Raw genomic sequence first — 21,990 nt, forward strand, 5'->3', positions numbered from 1 at the left:
GCTGCCCCTTAGGGATTTGGCCCCTGCCTTCCTGCCATTCACCATTTCCAGAAAGGAAGCTGTGAAATCACTCCTCTGCCAAGGCAGAGGGGATTTTTAAAAGGCCTGTTGGGCTTCTCAACTGAGAACCGGGAGCAAGCCATTTATAAAGTAAAGGGTTGGCATGCCAATTTTCAACTAAAAGTATATTTTTTTGGCCTTAAGATTTCCAATAGAAATACTGGAACTGAATATAATTCCAAAATAATTTGAAGGAATTTAGTCAGATTTCCGACTTTTGGGTCTCCCTCCTATTGTTTTCGGAGTTAATTCTGATAGTCCCAATATAGAATGGTCCCTACTCCCTAGCCAAACCATCTGACTGCACAGGCCTAATGTAATTGTGTTTGCATTCCACTGATATTTCCAAGGAAAGATGTGGAGGAGCAGAGAGATAAATCTGTGTTATTTCATGTTTTTCTCCTGATTAAGTGCTCCTTATTATTCAGCTCAGGTCTAAGCACAATGATGTAGCATTTAGGGCAAAAAATGCAAACCAGTAATCCTGCACTGGAAGATATGATGGAGAAGATTTCCACAGTCACCATGTATTTCCCTTTGGTGCTCAGGTAGGCTGGAACAAAAGACACCCAAACACTACAAAAGACCAACATACTGAAGGTGATAAATTTGGCTTCATTGAAAGTGTCAGGTAATTTTCTGGCTAAGAAAGCCACAGTGAAACTGATAATGGCCAGGAAGCTCATGTAGCCCAAAACACAGAAAAACATGATAGCTGATCCCTCATTACATTGTAATATGATTTCTCCATAAACTGAGTTCCTGTCCTTGTCTGGGAAAGGAGGGGAAGTACTTATCCAAACCATGCAAATAACTGCTTGAATAATAGAACAGGAAAGGATAATGGAATTTGCCAATCTTTTCCCCATCCATTTTCTCACTCCAGATCCTGGTTTGGTAGTTACAAATGCAAGAACCACAGTAATGGTCTTTGCCAACACCGTGGAAAGGGCCACAGAGAAGATAATGCCAAAAGCAGGTTGTTGGAGGAGGCAGGTCATCTTTTGAGGCTGTCCAATAAACAGCAAGGAGCAGAGGAAGCAGAGAAGAAGGGAGATGAGGAGGATGTAAGTTAGGCTACAGTTGTTGGCTTTGACTATGGGAGTGTCCTGGTATTTAATAAAGATTCCAAGCACCAAAACTGTGACGAGAGATAGCAAAATAGCCAACATAGCCAAAATGGTCCCTAAAAGTTCTTTATAGGAAAGGTAGCTTGATGTTTTAGGGATGCATAGATTTTGGTGCCTGTTGGGAAAGGAATTTTCTGGACATTTGACACACACATCCATGTCTGAAATGAGAAAGAACATCTTAAATATTTTAGTTTAAGGGCATTAAGAACTTTTTCAGAGGCCCTTCTCCAGATGCCTTTATCTTCTAGGGATGTGTGAGCCAGCTCAGGGTTGAGCAGGCTTGCACTCAAACTGACCTGGGCTCAGATGGGCTTGAGGTCGGGCCGATCCGTCGCTGGTTCAGGGTTTTTGTTTTAAAGGTGTATTTACCAAGGCTTCTGCTGCCTCGGAGGGTGCTGCTGCAGCTACAGGGAGGTCTCTGGCAGTTTCCTCTCCCCTAGCCTCCCCCACTCATTCTCCCAAAGGCTGGTTTGGCCCATTTGGGAGGCACTTTGGCCCTTAGAGCTCGTGGCAGTCTCCACATGGCCCGTTTGTGTGGCTGAGTCTCCAAAATGCATGTGTGGAGGCCTCCAAAATGGCCGCTGAAAGCTCAGAGAGGGCCAAAACAGCTGAAAAATGTGCCAAAACAACCTTTGGGAGACCAGGGGGAGGTCAGGGGGAGGGGGAACCACCAGAACCCCCCCCTCGAGCCACAGCAGCACCCCCTGAGGCCGCAGAAGCTCTTGGTGGTGGTAAGTCCGCCTTTTTTAAAAAAAACCCAATTTTTAATGTGGATGGCGTCCCCGAACCAGGCCTGAACCGGGCCCGAACATGTTCAAATTCAAACCAGGCCAGACCCCTCATTTTGGGTGCCAAAACCTAACATGCCCAGTTCGGACTTGAACTGAACATGGCAAACTGGTTTTGTGCACATCCCTATTACTTTCCAAACTGAAATGGGCTTAATTTGGATGGGGGCCTTTCTTTGGCAGTGTTCCTGTTAATGGAATAGCATTTTTTGAGACATTCACTTGGAGCATCTTCTGCTGTTTCAGTCACCAAGTTAAGAGAGTGTTTTTTGCCCAACCCTTTTTATCACCAGTAACTTTGATTTTATCTGCTGAAACTTTTATGTTAAAACATAAACATAAATATTAAACATTAGATAGACCTGAAGCATCAAAACACTCCAACAATCCAACAACAGGATATATTAGAATATCAGAGTATAGCCTGCACCTTAAAATACTTCAGCTTTCTGTCTGGCTTCTTCATGCCAGTAGGCACATTCACGTGATTCCCAGAATCCCAGCAAGCAGATGCTCCTGGTGAGATCCAGGACTTCCAGCCCTTTCATGTTGTCTGAACTAGGGGTGTGCACAGAACTGGCTGGTTTGGTTCAGTTTGAGTCCAAACCAGACCTGAACCAGACCGGGCCAGTTCGGTCTGGCACCCCCTCGAACCCACCCACCCCGGTTTGGTTCGGTCCAGGGTGGTTCACATATTTATTTGTTTTTTTAAAAGGTCATGCACAGGCCACACAGAGGCCCATTGCAGGTCGGTGGCCTCCAAAATGGCCACTGCGCCAGAGGGGGAAAGACCCGAATGGGCCCAAGAATGGCCAAACGAGGCTGTTTTTGAAGGATAGGTAGCCAGCGGGGGGTGGAGGAACCTCCACGGACACCCCCCACCGCCCCCACCATTGCCTCGGAGAACCACCCCCCCCCCGATGGGGTAAATTTCCATCCACAAACCAAGGTCAAGTTGAACTGGGGATAGTTTGGCTTGACCCCAAGCCTACAAACCCCACCAGTTCAACTTTGAACCCGTTCAGTTCTAAACGCATTTGAACATCCCTAGTCTGAACCCACCAACTGAAAGTTCCAATGCCCACTACTTACTAACTTTGTCAAGCCAATTTCAAACCTTGGTTTCAGAAGTCAATATCAAGTCAGTAACAGAGGTGGGGAACCTGCAGTTGACAGGTTCAGGTGATACAAAAGTACCAGAAGTACTGGCTCATGTTACAAGCATGTGCTCACCAGGAACCTCCAGTTTTCAGCTGACTGCCTTTTGGGTGATCGTATGAAGTACCCAGTGTCTCCGATGCTCAGCCTGTATCAGAATCACACCTAGTCTGAAAATGTAGGTTCCTTTCACTGACCAAAAAGTCGCTTTGCTCTGGGCAGGGGATGAGGCTGAGTCACCTTACACTCTCACATCACCCCTCCTATCAATTGAAGTGCTCTTCTAAGACTTAACCTTTCCCCCATTCAGGATATTTCAGAGCCATAAACACCCCATTCAGAAACATTATTTCACCTCCTGGACTAACCCAAGTATTCTGAGTTAAGGAGATTGTCTCTTTGCAGAACAATGATGAGTAAGAAATCATTTCTAGAAATCATAAACAAAGCAAAAAAGAACTTATATTTGGCTATTCCCCGCTCCCTCCAAATCACAGCATCTGAACCATCCTTCCATTGTATTGAATATTATCTTTTATGGGATTCTTTGCATAGCTGTACATGAAGAAGCCCAAACTGGCTGCTTTCACTATTTCTAACAAAATATTGATCTGTAGTAATGTGTTTGCCCTGAAAACCTCTGAATTCTATTTTCTGTATATATTTTCTGAATATAAAATTGCTCAGAAGGGAAAAGAGGAGGCCAGATAGATCCCTCCACCTCCCCAGTATTTTCTTCTAGACATTATTATTCCTACCCTTCTGGCTAGAGATCATCCCTTCTGGACATGGAGCACAGTCATAGCAGCAAAATTCCTCCCCCTCCTTCTTTTTCCTGCTATAGCCAGGATAGCAGTTGTCATTGCACACAGAAAAAGGTAGCACCTGTTCACAAACATTAAAACAAGGTTACAGTTACAAAAATGTGTATTGAAAATGGCTGTTGCACAAGAAAAAGTCTCTTTGCATAGAAATATGACAGCACAGAGCTGACATTGTCTGTGGAGATGGGTATTTCTACATTCTTGTTGGCTGACTGCCAAGGAAAGGGTTGCACATGTGATGAATTCCTGATGCACTGAGCATTGATGGTAACAATCAAAATACTTCCTTGTCCTCATGCCCAGAACATATTAATCTTTACTTAGATGGCCAAAATATCTGAAGGAAGAGAAATGAACCTTATGGTTCTCAGAAATCAATTCATGAGGAGAGATTTGTGTGACATTTTAACACCATTAATTCACTGATTATTTCTCTTTTTTAGCTTTAAATATTATTTATTTTATTATTACTTATTTGATTTCTATATGTATATGTATTATGGATATATATGTATTATGGACATATTTGTTTATTATTATAGTACTGGAAATGGATTACATGTTGAACTGCCTTGTTAAGAATTATAGAATTTTATGAAGTTTTTCAATTCTCTTAAACATTGGTTAGTAACTTGTATTGGGTGGCTCACCCATGCAATCTTTATTAGTTTATTTAACACTAGTAAGTCCCAGTGTTTTACATACTTTTCCCTTAATTTAGGGATTCCTCTTACCTTCCAATATTTAGCATATACCATCCTAATGGCTATCATATGATATAAGAAAGTTTTTATCTTCTTTGAAACTTTCTCTTCTATCAGTGTTAGCAGAAACATTTTAATGTCTAGAGACAGATTTCCATTTGGGATATTATTGATCACACACAGGCTTATTTGTCTATATTTCCTTGCTTCTCCATAGAACCTTGCTTCTCCAACCCACCCCCCAAATGGGCAGTTTCACACAACTGCCTGTAAGTACTTACTGAGGCTATTCATACAGTCTGCAAAAATTGGGCTAAGGGAGCGTAGCCCGTTTTTTGCATACCGTGTGAACCACCAGGTTCGGCTGCGAGCCTGGTGGTTCCTGAGCGGGTAACCCGCTCAAGTAACCCTCCCCTTAAACTGGGTTTCTGGAGCGAGCACTCCGCAAACCCGTTTTTTCTCCTCATGAGTTGCCGCAGCGCAGCTCCACAGCACAGCTACTTATGAGTAGACCCCTGGCTGGGAGGCTCAAAAGCAGCCTCCTGGCTCGGGGGTCTCTCCAGCATGCCCTGCGTGCTTGTGCAGGGCATGCTGGAGCTTCCAGGGGCCGCGCGGCCCCCAAACTCTTCATCCCCCAGCTGCTCTGTCATGGAGCCAGCAGTTGTGTGGGTGGCCGATCCGGCCGCCCCGGCAGACCTTCCTGATCGTCTGCGGGGAGAGCAGGCTTAGCCCGCTCTCCTCGCTAACCCGGACAAAGCAGGTCTCACTGATCATGAGACCCGCCTCACAAAGTATTTTTGAGTGGAACCAGAGGTTCTGAAGTATGCACACTGCCAACAGGCATTATGGCTGAACCCATCCACTTCCAGTCCCCAGTCCAGTTACCCACTTTCATCTTAGATTTTACAAACTTCCTATGCCCAGATGAAAACAGGAGTTGGAGTTGGCTTGACAAATTTCAAGGGATTACCGTTATTGTGCAACTGCCCTCAGAAGGGTACATAGCTAGCCTGTTACCTGAGATCACTTCTGTGCCCATCACCTTTCAGTAAAAGTGGTGGAGCAACCACCTCAGCACCCAGCCAGGTAGGAATGGGTCCATGGGTAACAATTTGCTGAAAGCGCCCTGTAAACTGGAGCTGGCCCTCCACAAACCCTTCTATCCTCTGCACCCACAAATGCCACCATTCTTCAAGAAAGAGATTTGTCTCTGGGTTTAATGCCCATTTTGTGATATTGACTTTTTTTCTTTTGAAATGTAATATGACTTATGTTGACTTGTTTTATTTTGAAATTTTATAGCACGTGCTAGTACTGATAATTTCATAAGAGTTAATATTGTTCATAAAAGGCAAAACAAAATTTCTTGGGAGCCAGATATTGAGAAGAACTCATAAGATAAACAAAACATCTCTGCTAATTGAGCAAAGTACCTTTTAAAAATTGTGACTGTTTTATATTTATTTAGCAGCAGGGGAGTAACTATCCCTATTCAGCCCCAGCACAACATTTTCCCAGTGACGGCTGCTGTCTACCCTGTGTTTCTTTTAAAATCTTGTTCGATTTTGGGACAAGGAATCGTCTTATTTCTTTTTCTATATAAACAGCTTGGAGATTTTTTAATTTATTTTTGCTGAAAATTGGTATATAATCTCTGCAGTACTAGTAGTACTAGTAGTAGTAGAAGCAGCAGCAGAATACAATAAGGATCTCCACAGAAGCAGTGTGGAGAGACAGATGGGGTTTGGTGGGGAGACCGGGCTCCCACACACGAGCATTCTGCCCTCCTTGGGTGGCCAGATCATCTGCCCACATACAGTAATTACCGGCCCCATCACAGAGCCAGTAGGGGCAGTGGGGATCGGGGGCACCAGGCCCCCGGAAGCCCCAGAATGCCCAGTGTGAGTGCATGGGTTATTCTGGGGAGCCCCCCCCCACAATTTCAGGAGGCTTGCTGTAGCCTCCTGTTCAGGGGTCTCCTAGTGAGTTACTGCGGCATGGAGCCATGCCGTGGTGACTCACAATCCGAAAGAAGGGGTTAGCAGCGCGCTTGCTCCACTAACCTTGTTTAACAGGGGGGCAATTAGGCGGGCTAGCCACTGGGAGCCACGCAGCTCTTGGCGGTTCACATGCACAGAGGAAACCGGGTTGGGCTCCCTTAGCCCAGTTTCCGCCACACATGTGAGTAGCCTCAGTATTAACCAGTAAAGTAGGTAACTGGCTCAGGCCCTGCCATAACAAAAGAGGGTAGGGACCACAACAAGCTGGGGAGGTGCACATACAGGGATTGATGGGGGTCCTGGTCATCTGAGTAGGTAGTGGAGTTTGGGAGCAAAGCAGGTAGCCCCTACAAGCAAAGTAGTGAAATAATGGAAGGGCATGTGCTATACAGAAGGGAGTGCTAGCTGCTGCATTAAGAAGAAAAGCATCAGTAATCTCTACTTGAACCACCTGGTTATTTCTCCACATGATTATGGATCTCCAAATATGTTCAGTTCCATGGAAATAATAAGCAAGGATCTGCATATATAAACTGGCCCTTGGTTATAAGAAAATATGCTGGCTAGGTGGCACATTTATAATATAAAGCTGCTTGGGCCTCACTGACTGACTGACTATCAACAGAAAGGTGTGGTCAGCTTTCCACCTCAGAGCAAGATGTTGTCTATGTCTAGTCAAGACACAGTGTATCTCAATTAGTGTATCTCAATCAATATATCTCTTCCTTGGATTCAACAATGTGTGTTCGTACATTTGGGCATTGGCTACTCCATCTTGCCTTGCCTGGACTTTTGCTCCCATTCTGTTTGTCATCTCCAGATCAGCTCTTTTTCCAAGCTCAATATGCACAGCACATTTGGCTGTGAGATACTGGTCTCCAGAGATCAGATCTCCTTTGGATTTTGCTTGGTTCCTGGACCCTCGTTTGGAACTTGGGTCCCTGTTCCTGCCTTTTGCCTTCTTGACTGTCCTGGAGGAGAGAGGTCCCTCAACATTGTTCAAGCTACAAGGGTCCACACACCCCACTGGATGGACATAGGTATCACTAATCTCTGCTCCAAAACCTCTTGCTCCCCTCCTTTCTTGCTCTCTCTCTAAAATCCAAAGTTTTTCTCTAAGATCGTTTCTCTGGTCAGCCTTCAGTGGACTTAATTTGGATCTTAAGCTAGAACACCTCTTCATGAGTCTCAATGCAGTCCTACTGGTTTGTTAGTCTTGTTAGTTTTGCTAGTTAAATCTTGTATTGCCTCTTAATCAAGATTTCATTTCCTGTACCCCTAAACCCTAAAATAAGCCTAATGCTATTTTTGAACGTTAAATTATCAGTCAGTTCTTTCCAAGACTGAAGTTTTGCACAAATTAATTCTACAATGAATTGCTCATTTTAGCTTTGATGGTTCCCCACAGTTTCATTAACAATATGGATTTAAAAAGCATTAAATTGTGGATTTTAAAAATGGTACCCAGCACAATTTAGTACTTGAAGACAGTCACATGTCACTCTGAAATGGCCAAAATTGAAATTTCCTCAGTTATATAGATTCCACCATGTCTCACCTGGTTAAAACTCCCATGCCACTCAATTTGATCTTTGTTAAGGGTTAACAATGATCTTTTGCCTGGAGAAGCCTGAATATCCAGTCTTCCAACCTTTACTCTAAGAAAAGAACCATTTGGGAATGTGACCCAGTTTGTAACATCAAAACCTGCTTCTAATTCTCCATTTTCATCAAAATGCACAGTGTCTCCAGCAGTGTTGTTGAACAAGATTCTCCTCAGGAAAGAATGGAGCTGAGGTGAAAGAGGAGGGAAATGAAACCAGAAGAACAAAGTATTAAAATATTTACCGTAGTTTCACAAAAGCTTGCCTGAACTTAGATTTGGATTATTGTTGAAGTGCTATTCTGTATTAACATGTACATGCAGTGCTAATCTGTATCAACAATACCATTTTCACTCCACTTAGCTCTAACTGGAACAAGAAAAGCCAAGTACAAACAAAAATCTTCATTTTGTATACTATAAGATGGCAAAGCTTTGCTAAACAGATTCATGAAGTGCAGAGAACACAATTATGATAGCACTGTTTTATTCAGACTTGGTGAAATAACTATCTCTTTCCGGGTTATATGTTAGCTTGCTTTAGAAATAGAGTTATGTCTTTGAGGTGTATTATTACCTGCCATGGATGCACATTCCAAAAATCCAGCTTCCTTCCTTCTAGCAGTGTTCTGGATTTTGATCTCCAAATGTATATATCATGCAAAGCATGTGCTACAGCATAGACAGCATTATAGACATTATAGCTATGGCCAGTCATGTTCATTTCAAAGAAAGGACAAGGAAGGCTCTCCAGCTTTTCCTTCCCTGTGCAGGATTTCTTGCCCTCCATAAATATACTGGAATTTTTCAATGAACAGTCAAATGCTTGCTCCCAGAAATTCTGCATGAAACCATCCCCATTTTTCCAGAAAGGTTGAATGGTCTGAACAAATTCCTGGAATCCAGGTGGTTGGTTTGAGTGAACTGTGAAGGATATGGAACCATGGAAGCTTTGTATGTCCCACATTCTTTGAACAGAAACGGAAGAGAAATCCCATTGGGATGTAACAATCCATACTTTACCCACAGGTGGCATTGAAAATAATGGTGCATAAAATAACAGCATTCTCAGAACATGCAATGTTGGTTTTTCTCCATATACAAAACATACATTGGCTTTTTTGTCTGGGATAAGTGAATATTTTTCCAAGTGTTCTAAAAGCAAGTCTACAAAATCATCCACATAAGCCCGTTTTGGTATTCTTAGAATGAAGGCAGGACAGATGGCATTGTGGGAAAGCAGTGGCACCATTGACTGCAAAAACCCATCCCCATTGTCATCATCCATAGCTAAGAGCCCAATCCATGTCCATTGGAAATGTTGAAGTAAGTGGACAACCCCCTTGAACTGATGGGTTTCATTTGGGACCATTTGGTACAAATAAGGGAAGAGCATTTTATCCCCCTGAGCTGAGGAAAATGATCCATATGTGAGCTGAAACATATAGCAATTTTTTCAGACTTTAGACCTTATGCTACGGATATGACATGTCTATAATTTCATGCATGTGGCCTACCTGTGGAATCCTATAGATGGAGCATATGGTGGCCACATTGGCAGAGGTTTCAGAGATTAGACCTCCAATGACAGACATTAAACTGTTCTGGATGCCACACTTAAAGTTGGGGACAAACTTATGCTGTGTAGAAAGCAGGCTCAGGGTTGCCTTATAGGTCATCCTTGCCACATAGTAGCTGTTGATAATGCGGAATCCCAAAGTGATGTTTGGTAAGATTTGGGGATTCTCATTTATCTCTTTTATAGCAAAAGCCAGGGCCATAATATGCTGGTAGTTCTTTGGCACTGAACTGAAATAAAAAGATATCAGCCATTTAGCCCAACAACCAGGTATGTTTGGACCGTTCATTATTACACTGCTGCATGCTTTCAAGATTCTGGTGTAGCTCAAAACTGTAGCAAAGAACAGAATGAAGTTATTGCAAGAGACATTGTGTCAGCAGTTCTTCCTGGAGCTAAACAAGAAATGCTTCTAAAATATTAACAACAATAACAACAAATATTTATATACCGCTTTTCAACAAAAGTTTCCAAAGCAGTTTTCATGGAGAAATAATAAATAAATAGGATGGCTCACTGTCCCAAAAGGACACAATCTAAAGGGCTCACAATTTAAAAATAAATCTATCCTCACAACTACCCTGTGAGGTACATTAGGCTGAGAGATACATGACTGGCCCAGAGTCACCCAGTAGGTTTCATGGTTGAACCATTCTAAAATATTATTATCATCTGCTGTTTTGGTAGGCCATATGGCTAGAATTCAGAACATAGGAACATAGGAAGCTGCCATATACTGAGTCAGACCATTGGTCCATCTAGCTTACTATTGTCTACACAGACTGGCAGCAGCTTCTCCAAGGTTACAGGCTGGAGTCTCTCTCAGCCCTATTATGGAGATGCCAGAGAAGGAATCTGGGACTTTTTGCATGCAAGCATGCAGATGTTCTTTCCAGAGTGGCCCCATCCCCTAAGGGGAATATCTTACAGTGCTCCCATGTAGTCTCCCATTCAAATGTGAACCAGGGCAGATCCTGCTTAGCAAAGGGGACAATTCATGTTTGCTACCACAAGACCAGCTCTCCTCTCATAGGCCAGCTCTCCTCTCATAGAACGTCCTGCTATAGAATGTCTGTGTCCATGTGGGTCAGGGAAAGTGGAAGATTTGATTCATGTATTATTGTGTTGCAGCTTCTACAACAGGCTATGTGATGTATTTATTCACCCACTGCTTCTGTTTTTTCCTGGGAGGTCTTTAGGGTTTCATGTAAACTTTTTATTAGCCAACACCAGGCCCAAGGTTACAAGAAATGTAGCCTCTTTTTCATTTTTTCATTTTCATCAAGGTACATGGCAAATTGATATAATCCTGTACTGAATTATTCTGAGTTTGTCTTTGTCGTTTTTACTGCCCTGTGACTTGCTATATTTTAACTATCCCATTTTTGAACATTTTTTGTTACGGTGATGGCTAAACAAATAAACGGATTGATGGAAGGCTTGCAAAATATATTTTTCCATGCTGACAAAGCAATGACTCAAAACTATTTGAAACTATAGCAACAAATAAATCTTATTACCCAAGCACTCTGTTGTTTAATTGTCTATTCTCAAACATTGTATTCTGAATATGTTAAAGAAACTTTAAAGAAAAAATCATTTCTTACACAGGTTCATCAATCAACATCTGAGTGGGCTGTTCCATGAAAGAAAGAATGTTGTGAAAGAAAAAGACTTGAGAAACAATTCCACCAATAACGAGGTTGCCTGACTGGTAAAATTTGTGAGGAATAGGAAGGGGGTCATGGTGAGAAGTGCAACTAATAGAAGGGGTCTTCCATACAGTATAAGACAGCAGTGCAAGCAGCAGCACTAGCAGTGCCATCCTCCTGATGATAAAAGTTGGTTTTCAGAGGCAGATTCCCATGTTTCCATATACAGCAGTAGCTGCTTAGAATTTGTTTTATATGTCGTAATGGACTGGAGATTACCTGGTGGCAGAGAGTGAATATCTGCTCATCTAATAAAGGTAGCTCTGTATTACTGCTCCTCTCTTACATTTACTACTTAAAAAAAAAACACCTCTTGTCTTCTATTCTTGTATTCTTCTATTCTTCTATTCTCGAAACCTCTTGTTCTATTCATCTGAACAGAACAATCTGACTGCACCTTCACTTTATCTCCCACTGTAATTTTCTTCTTGGGGGAAAAAGAATCATAGACAGCTCTGCATATGCATATACCATTAAGTTTGTCAAGGTGTGGAAGAAAAAATGGAACATATATGTTTATATATGAACATTAAGGCATCAAATAGGTATCCAGACAAGTAATTTCTAAAAGGATTCTGTTAATCACAAAATTATTCTTTATTAATAAACAAGTGATTCTGTCATTATATAATTAATCAACAATAGTGATTATTTATAATAGTAAATAAATAGTAAATAGTAAATATTTATAATAGTAAATAATAAATAATAGTGATTAGTTATAATAGTGATTAACATAACAGAAGGATAGATGATAAAAAGCAAAACATTTCAGTTTGTGTCTTCCTCAGTTGCTCTGATACAAATGGGAGATCTGGGCTTAATTGACAGTCACAGACCAGAGGATGCAATGTATATACTGTTGCTAAGAGATATCATTTGTATATAATACCCCACTTCCTCTCTATCGTGTCTCATCATCTACCATTATTACCATTGTTATAAAAATGAGGGTGAAATCTTATGATTTAGAAAGAGGCAAATCGAAGAGGCAGCTTTTCTGCCTTTGGCTGTTATTTAATCCCTCTTTTGTGAGATGCAATCTCTCACACTAAGAATCCTGAAAGTGAAAGGACAAGTGAGAAAAGTGAAGTTCTTAGATGCCATGACGCTCACAGTGTGTATTGTTTGTTCAAATGGTCAGAAGATCAGCTACTAGGAGCATAACTTAAAATCTAAAGCAGAAATGAGCATATGATCATAGGAAGGTCTGTGTGCTGCCTGTACCTATATTCAGTTATGGATGTGTATTTTATATAACATACAGTATTTTAGTCAGAGTTGTTGTTGATTTTGCTAGTGGGCCCTGGAGATCCATTGAGTAGCATGAAGAAAAACATCAATTTTGACTGTTATGGAGGAAGATAATTATGCCACTCTCTTGGCCATTGCTGTGGTGCGACCATTTAGAAAATAGCTAATCCGCGCATGCACACACACACCCAAAACACTTCTAGAATGGTTTTTATTTTCTCTTCTGGTGGATAGCATGAAGAAAGTGGCACATAGGTTGGTAGCTATAGGCTGACTCTGCCCAGGGCAAAAGACAAGTCAGAGTCAAAGAAAGCAGAGCCAGTCAGCCTAGCATTGCCGGAAGGCGATGGGAGAGAGCACGTGCTGCACGGCCCTTTCTAGACCTGCTGCCCCCCGGCACTTCTTTGCAGCTGCTTCCCTGCCCCCATTGATCTTCTTCCTTCTCTCTGGTGCCGGCTGCCCACTGCAACTGCCGATCTGCTCGCACTTGGGCCATTCCCTTGCCTCTTCTTTCATCCCTTTTCACCCTACTCCAGAAAACTTTGACTCCCTTTCCAGGCCAGGACTTCATTGTGCCTTCTTCTTTATTCCCATCCCATCCCATCCCCCACCCTTCTTCCTGTTGCTGCAGTGGCTTGACCCTATGCCCGGCCCACTCTGTCTCTCGACCCTCTGCTTGGGAATGGAATGGGATCCCCAGGTTTTGTCCACTTGCCACTCCACTCCGTGGCCATCCCTCCCTTTCACAGGCATGTCGCCACCACCCTTTTGCACCATGAGCTGCCTCACAAGATAGTGTCTCAGCTTGAGCTGGGCCGATTTGCCGCCCCTCAAAATTTGCTGCCATAGGCAAGTGCCTACTTTGCCTATGTGGTCATCTGCCCCTGTCAACATGATTTCAAAACTGTGGTGTATTCACTGGTAACTTCTAGGCTTGACTACTACAATGTGCTCTATGTGGAGCTGCCATTGTATGTCATTTGGAAACTTCAGTTAGTACAAAATGAAGCAGCCAGATTGGTCTCGGGGGGTTCTCAGAAAGTCCATATTATGCTTGTTTTAAAACAATTGCAATGGTTGCCAATATGTTTCCGGGCAAAATACAAAGTGCTGGCAATTACCTTTAAAGCCCTAAATAGCTTAGGACCAGGTTACCTGGGGAAACACCTTCTTCAGAATGATCCCCACTTCAATATGAGGTAATCAGGTGAGGTCCATATCTGGCTGCTATCAGCTCGCCTAGCGGCAACTCAGTACCAGGCCTTTTCTGTACCTTTTCCTGGACTCTGGACTGTGCTCCCCATGCATATTATAGGCTTAAGAGTTTTAGCAGCCTTTAAAAGAGCCTTTTTACCCTGGCCTTTAGTGATTACTGAAAGGATTTTAAACTGGTTTTTATATTGTTTTAAATGAGTTATTTATTTTTATCTGTATTTATATTTGAGAACCACCTAGACCTGTATGGGTGAGGTGGCTTTAAAAGTTAATAAATATAATAATAATGTACTGAACCAGATGCAGAGCATCTGTGCCTCTAGTTCTCTTCTTGGCTTTCCTCTTGCCCTCCCCGCAACTGCTGCTTTCTTCTCAACTTCTCCCCAGCCTCCGCTTTCCTCTCGCCCTCCCCCCAGTGCCGCTTTCCTCTCACCCTCCCTGCCCATTGGCCACTGCTCAGCCATTCTCCTGGCCAGCAGTTTCTTTCGCTATCCACATGGGATTAGTGATGGGCACGTTTAAGAGAAAGATATATAAACAATAACAACAACAACAACATTAACCATTTCTTTCCAATCTAACCACTACCTTTACTTCAGATAATTCTATCAAACATATCTAGTTCACCTCAAGGATGTACATAAGACCTGAAGAAGGCGAGAATGGGCAAGGCTGATAATGATGAAATACAGTTTTCACACATCACCTTAAGTATACAGGCACTAGTACTGAGCCTGTGCCCATCCAGCTAAGGTGCTGTAAAAGACTCTATAAACTTTTAAAGGTACTTTTGTGTTTTCCTACATCCCAGTTCTTTGCAACTGGGTAGCCATGATTTTTAAAGTGTGCCACCCCAAATATCATCTGGGGTGCTTTTTGAAGTATTCTTGCAGCTACTGAGTGAGACAACGCTTTGTTGATATTGAGATCCAAGAAAACTGGGCTGCGCTTCCAGAGTTTTATAGAGTTATAAGAACTAATATGGATCTTTCCCCCGCAAAATATCTGTTGACAATTACTTTCTCTAAGTTTCGATGGATATTCACGAGAGTAAGGGTCAATTCCTTTCCATCTGCAGTTCTAGCTGGGAGGTTTCAGGGTGTGCCTTTAGAAGAACGACACTGTAGTTGTGGGTCAGGAGATACAGAAACTGTCGCACATATCCTTCTCCACTGTAAACTCCATTTATATCCCAAGGAATGTCTTATTGCTCCTTTAATATGTAAACTGGCAGAACAATCCGATGATAACCTTGTAAAACATCTGCTTTCAGATAAAGATGCTTTAATTTCTATTTCTGTAGCTAAGTTTAGTTATATTGCTTTTAAAAGGTATAATGGGACATCATCCCAATTTTAAACTGTATATATATGTATACACATTTTAATGCTTATTAGTCTTTATACTCTGTTTGGTCAATGACTGTAAATAAATTTACAATACAATACAAAGCTGAGGGAGCCTCAGGTGGAAGCTGTCTGTAGTATTTTGAATAAAGATTATTTTTTTCTTTGGTTCTTTCTAAATTTTTAACAAGCCACTTTGAGTGGATTTTTAACTCAGGAAAAAGGGGGCTGGAAAGGATTTTTTTCTGGTACAACCCACCTCATTCTGTTCAGTGATTCTACCCATTTTCTCACCATGTGTAAGTTTGCAAGTGGAAGGCTTTTGAACTTTTCCAATAGTAAGAGAAAGAGATTTCCCCTGGAATTTCACCCAAGACCAGGGGGTGGGAGGTTGAACTCTGTTGATAATTTGGGTATGGTGACAGTGAATTAAACTACCTGAAATCCAGGAAAGTTAAAGGGAAAGCCTTTGTTCAGAAAGCATGAAGGGAATGATTCAGCATTGTTCTTCCTCTCATGTGGGCTTGCTTTGAGACAATGCTGAGTATATCCATGACACAGACAGTGGAGACTGCAAGTGGGGAGGAACTAGCTGTGTGGGCTTCCTCCTTCACATGAAGGAAAGCTATGGCAGCCAATCACAAAGGAGGGAAGGAGGAGCTTTCTACCCTCAACTCCAGATTCACACAGTGGCAGAACTCAGATGACACAATGCAGCTTTTAGACCTGAGGCTATGGCAGAGAAACCGAGAGGTAACAGAGGTTCCAGTTCAGGTTTGGGGGCTAAAACGAACCCGTGGTTTGGTGACAAAACTGCAGATTCACACATTCAGAAGACAAAAATCTAGAACCTCTAGCACGGATGCTTCCAGATTAACATTAAGGAAGCCAAAGAGTCTATTCAGAAACAACTCCAGTTTCTCCTTTCCCTCCCTTTTGCTTTCTTCTGACTCCACCCCCACACTCCCTATAGGAACTCCACTGGGACAAACTTCCAAACAACAAAATTTCAAATATTACTGGATAGAATACAACAGTAAGAGATTTATTTCATAAGCAGTAAGAGATTTATTTCATAAATGGACAAAACAAAACTTAATAAATTTAATCAGTGTCCAAATCTTTTGAACCATGATCTTTCACTGAGGAGCCTAAGAAATTATAGTTTACTACTCGTATAACTGGGTCACACAACCCACTAGAATTCCAAATCTTAGCTGTGTAACTACAGAAAACAAAGACAGACCTATATTCTGTATTTTTTTCCCCTACGTATTAATTGCTTCCTGTTGTTCAGCTCAGGTCTAAACAGAATAAAGCACTTGCGGGGGGGGGGGACACACAACCCAGCAGCCCAACACTAGAATATAGGATGGAGAAGACCTCCACAGCCACCATGTATTTTCCTTTAGTGCTCAGGTAGGTTGGAACAAAAGACAGCCAAACACTGCAAAAGACTAACATGCTAAAGGTGATAAATTTGGTTTTGTTAAAACTGTCAGGTTACTTCCTGGCTAGAAAAGCCACAGTGTAGCTAATGATGGCCAGGAAGCCCATATAGCCCAGTACAAAGTAAAAGAAGGCAGAAGAGCCCTCATTGCATTCTGTTATAGCTTCTCTGTTCAATGAGTGCATGTCCATAATTGGAAATGGAGGGGGAACATTTAATCACATTATACAAATCCCTGCTTGAAAGAAGGAGCATGAAAAGACAATAGAATTTGCCAGTCTCTGCCCCAACAATTTCCTCATCCCATATCCTGGTTTGGTAGCCATGAATGCCAGAACCACTCTAACGATTTTTGCCAAGACACTAGAAAGAGCCACAGAGAAGATGATGCCAAAAGAAGTTTGTCAGAGAAGGCAGGTCACTTTTTCAGGACATCCAATGAACAGAAAGGAACAGAGGGAGCAAAGGAGGAATGAGAGGAGAAGGATGTAGGTGAGACTGAGGGTGTTGGCTTTGATTATGGGAGTGTCCTCGTGCTTCATAAAGATTCCAATTACCAAAGCTGTGGTGAGATATAATAAAATAGCCAACAGAGCTAAGGTGATCCCTAAAGGTTCTTCATAAGCAAGGTAGCTTAAAACTTTGAACCAAGGTTGCCAGATTTGGCTTTTTTAAAGCCAAATTCTGGGTTACGGCCCATTTGACACACAAGTATACCCCTTAGGTTCTGGCAACCTTGCTTTGAACTGGCATTGATTTTGGTCCTTGTTGGGATATTGGTTTTCTGGACATTGGATGTAGGCATCCATGTCTGAAATAAGGATGAACTGTTAAGTATTTCAAGTCATTGACTTATGTCTAGTAAAAAGGAACCAATCGTTTTACATTCCTATTATTAATTATTATTAGTAGTGGTATTAGTATAATATTATTTAACATAAAAATCACTGGTAACGACTCTTTATAGAGCAATACAAAAACTATATAAAAGCTTGCTGTCTAAAATTACAGGGCTGTGCCCAAAGTTTGCTCCATCAGCTCCTTGCAAATTGCTATTCCCATCTACCTTCTCCTGCATGTGGAATGGAACTACTTATGTAGATTCCATTCTGTTTATATAGGTTATCTCCAATGATATTTTCCATAACTATACATAAGGATACACATTATATTACATACAGTCATCCATTTCCCCCGAGATTTTCCATCAACATAGGAACATAGGAAGCTGCCATATATTGAGTCAGACCATTGGTCTATCTAGCTCAGTGTTGTCTTCACAGACTGGCAGCGGCTTCTCCAAGGTTGCAGGCAGGAATCTCTCTTGGAGAAGTCAGAGAGAGAACTTGAAACCTTTTGCTCTTCCCAGAGCAGCTCCATCCCCTGAGGGGAATATCGTAAAGTGCTCACACTTCCGGTCTATTCATTTGTTGGAGAGACTGCTGGTTAACAGCATAGAATGGTTGGTGGATGGGAGCTAATGGTTGTAATCTTTCTTTGTAATTAAATACCTCTTGGAAATGCACAATGCCTGCCGACATGACCAGCACAGCAGTCACAGTCAAGTAGGGATGTGTAAACTAGCTCAAAATTGAGCTGATTCACATTTGAGCCAGGTTGGCTCAAAGGCTCACCCTCGAGCTGAACTGGGGGGGGGGGCTTGGTCTGGGGGTGAGCTGAGCCAACCACCCTGCTCATAAACCCTCTCAGGGGCTATGCACTGAGATGGGGGTGGCATATGAAGGGGCCAGAAATGGGCCACAAACTGGCCCACACTGGGAGGCAGGTGGGAAGGTGGAAAGAGCCCCTGCAGCCCTCCCGCTATGCAGCCCCCATTCTGCCATTCAGTGGCGCTTTTTTCAAGGTAATAGATGGAAATTCCCCCAAGCCACACACACCCCGAATGCCCTTTACTTGTAAAGGGGAATCCTTGCCAGATTCCCCTTTACAAGTATGACCCTCAAGCCCTTTCCTATACCATATACCCATATAAAAGAAAGCTCTGAATTTGACAACTCCTTTAAAAGTACAAATTAAATACAAGTTTAACCTGTATTTTTAAGGGGGCCATCTTAAATATAGAGGAGGATTTAACCCAAAAAGCAGAAGACTCCAAATTTAAGATAACCCACAATTTCTAAAATCAAAGAACTTGGGGGGGGGACCTAGAATCCACGAGAAGAGCTCCTTCGAGGTCTGCAGAGAGAGCGGGTTAGCACTTGGGCTTCCCTGAGCAGGTTGATCACTTGCTCAGATAAGCAACAGCTCGCCTCCAGCTCTCCCACGGCTCACCTGGCAACTCCGGGGGTCAGGCATAGGGCAGTGCCACCATGCTGTGCCCTGCCCCCAGAGTCCCAACAATGCACCATGCAAGTGCATGGTGCAATACTGGGGGGCCTCCTGCCCAAGTGTGTCTGCCATGGCTGCTCACTCAACCTCATTTAAGCAGGAGGCTTCACAGGCGGTATTGGGCACGATACTGATGGTTCATACAACCATGCAAAACTGGACTGGGCTCCCTTAGCCTGGATTTGCACGCTCATGTGAATAGCTTCCTAGTCTTGGATTCAGGTAAATGCAGTAAGTGCTCCATATATTTCAAGTCTAAACAGGATGATGTAGCATGGGGGGGGTGCCACCCAGTAATTACTGGATGCAACCCAGTAATCCTGCACTGCAAGGTTCAATTGGGAAGATTTCTACAGCCACCACGAATTGTCCCTTGGTGCTCGGGTAGGTTGGAACAAAGACAACCACACACTACAAAAGGCTATCATGTAGAAGGTGATAAAATAGCTTCATATCGCCCAAGATACCGTAAAACATGCTCGCTGAACCCTCATTACATTCCAGTATGATTTCTCCATTCAGTGGATGTGTTGATATCAGGAAATGGAAGTGTATGACCACCAAACCACACAAATCCCTGCTTGGATAAAAGAATAGGAAAAAAATTACAGAGTTTGCCAGTCTTTCCAACACCCATTAAGTCATCCCACATCCTAGTTTGGTTGCCATGAAAACCTGAACCACAGTGATGGTTTTTGCCAAAACACTGGAAAGGGCCACCGAAATGACAATACCAAAAGCAGTTTGTCAGAGAAGGCAGGTCACCATTTCAGGCTACCCAATGAACAGGAATGAGCAGGGAAAGCAAAAAAAGAGGGTGATGAGGAGGATATAAGTGAGGCTGTGGTCAGGTGCGGGCCGTGAACGGGCCTTCGGCGGGGGGGGGGGGCAGCTTCTTTAAGTGTAAACAGAGCTGGTGCTCCGTGCCGCCCAGCAGCCCCCGCGGCAGGGAATCGCCTTCGCCACTTACCTGGCTCCCACGGAGGCGATTCCCCACCAAGGGGGCTGCTGGGCAGCATGGAGCACCGGCTCCATTTACACTTAAAGAAGCCACCAGCCGCCGCCCCAAAGGCGTGTTCACGGCCCGCACCTGGCTGTGGTTGTTTTTTGCTGTGAATATGAGAGTGTACTGGTCCTTCATAAAGATTCCCAGTACACAATATACTATAGCTAAGGTCATCCCCAACAGTTCTTTGTAAGATTGGTAGCTTAACATTTTGGAAAGGCATTGATAATGGTGCATGTTTGGACAGTGATCTTCTTTACATTTGACACAGGCATCTATGTATGAAAAAGGGGAGATCTTTTTAAATGTTCCAAGGTTGACCAATAGTTAGGATAAAGAAGACTTGTAACTGGAAGCAACTACTATTTAAGGTAGTTATAAAATCCACCAGCAGGAATCCCCCAACAGAAAAGAGAGAGAAAACCACCTGTTTTATGAGGAAGTCTCCACTGTTATGAAAAGATTAAGCAGTTCAGGATAAGATAATCAATCAGGAGGCTCGGAAATTCACTGAAATATGAATGATCACATCACCATATTGACCAGAGGACTGGTACCGGAGGACTGGAAAGTAGCAAATGTAACATAATCAAAAAGGGATCCAGAGATGATCCAGGAAATTACAGGCCGGTTAGCTTAACGTCCGTTCCAGGCAAATTGATGGAAAGCATCCTCAAGGATAAAATTGTAAAGCGCATAGAACAGGAGAGAACCAGCATGGCTTCTGCAAAGGTAAATCTTGCCTCACACACCTTTTAGAGTTCTTTGGGAGTGTCAACAAGTGTATGGATCAAGTGTATGGACATAGTATACCTGGACTTCCAAAAAGCTTTCGACAAAGTTCCTCATCAAAGACTCATGAGAAAACTTAGCAGTTATGGGATAAGGGGACAAGTACATATGTGGCTTGCTAACTGATTGAAAGACAGGAAAGAGAGGGTAGGTATAAATGGAAAGTTTTCACAATGGAGGAAAGTAAGAAGTGGGATCCCCCAGGGATCTGTACTTGGACCGGTGCTTTTTAATTTATTCATAAATGATCTAGAAGTAGGGGTAAGCAGTGAGGTGGCCAAATTTGCAGATGATACCAAACTCTTTCGGGTAGTGAAATCCAAAATGGATTATGAGGAGCTCCAAAAGGATCTCTCCAAACTGGGGGAGTGGGCAACAAAATGGTAAACATGGCTCAATGTTGGCAAATGTAAAGCAATGCACATTGGGGGGGAAACCCCCTACTTCAAGTATACATTGATGGGATCTGAGCTGTTGGTGAGTGATCAAGAGAGGGATCTTGGAGTCGTGGTGGACAGCTCGGTGGCACACAACTCAATGTGTGGCAGCTTTGAAAAAGGCCAATTCCATGATAGGGATCATTAGAAAGGGGACTGAAAATAAAACGGCTAATATTATAATGCCCTTATACAAAACTATGGTGTGGCCACACATGGAGTACTCTGTATAATTCTGGTCACCACGTCTTAAAAAAGACATTGTAGAACTGGAAAAGGTGCAGAAGAGGGCAACCAAGATGATCAGGGGCCTAGAGCACCTTTCTTATGAGGCAAGGCTACAACACCTGGGGCTATTTAGTTTAGAAAAAAGGCCACTGCGAGAAGACATAATAGAAGTCTATAAAATCCTGCATGGTGTGGAGAAAGTGGATAGAGAGAAATTCTTCTCCCTCTCACATAACACTAGAACCAGGGGTCATCCCACGAAATTGATTGCCAGGAAATTTAGGACCAGCAAATAGAAGTATTTTTTCACATAACGCATAATCAACTTGTGGAATTCTCTTCCACAAGATGT

The 21,990-nt window shown here is 42.8% G+C and overlaps 1 pseudogene; it reads right to left on the bottom strand.

Moving 5' to 3' along the window:
* Window positions 1-371: 371 nt before the first annotated feature.
* On the bottom strand, window positions 372-17,017 carry LOC128331039 (vomeronasal type-2 receptor 26-like; annotated as a pseudogene).
* Window positions 17,018-21,990: the final 4,973 nt, after the last annotated feature.

Source organism: Hemicordylus capensis, chromosome 6 (genome assembly GCF_027244095.1).
Source record: "Hemicordylus capensis ecotype Gifberg chromosome 6, rHemCap1.1.pri, whole genome shotgun sequence".
In the NCBI taxonomy this organism is placed as follows: domain Eukaryota; kingdom Metazoa; phylum Chordata; class Lepidosauria; order Squamata; family Cordylidae; genus Hemicordylus; species Hemicordylus capensis.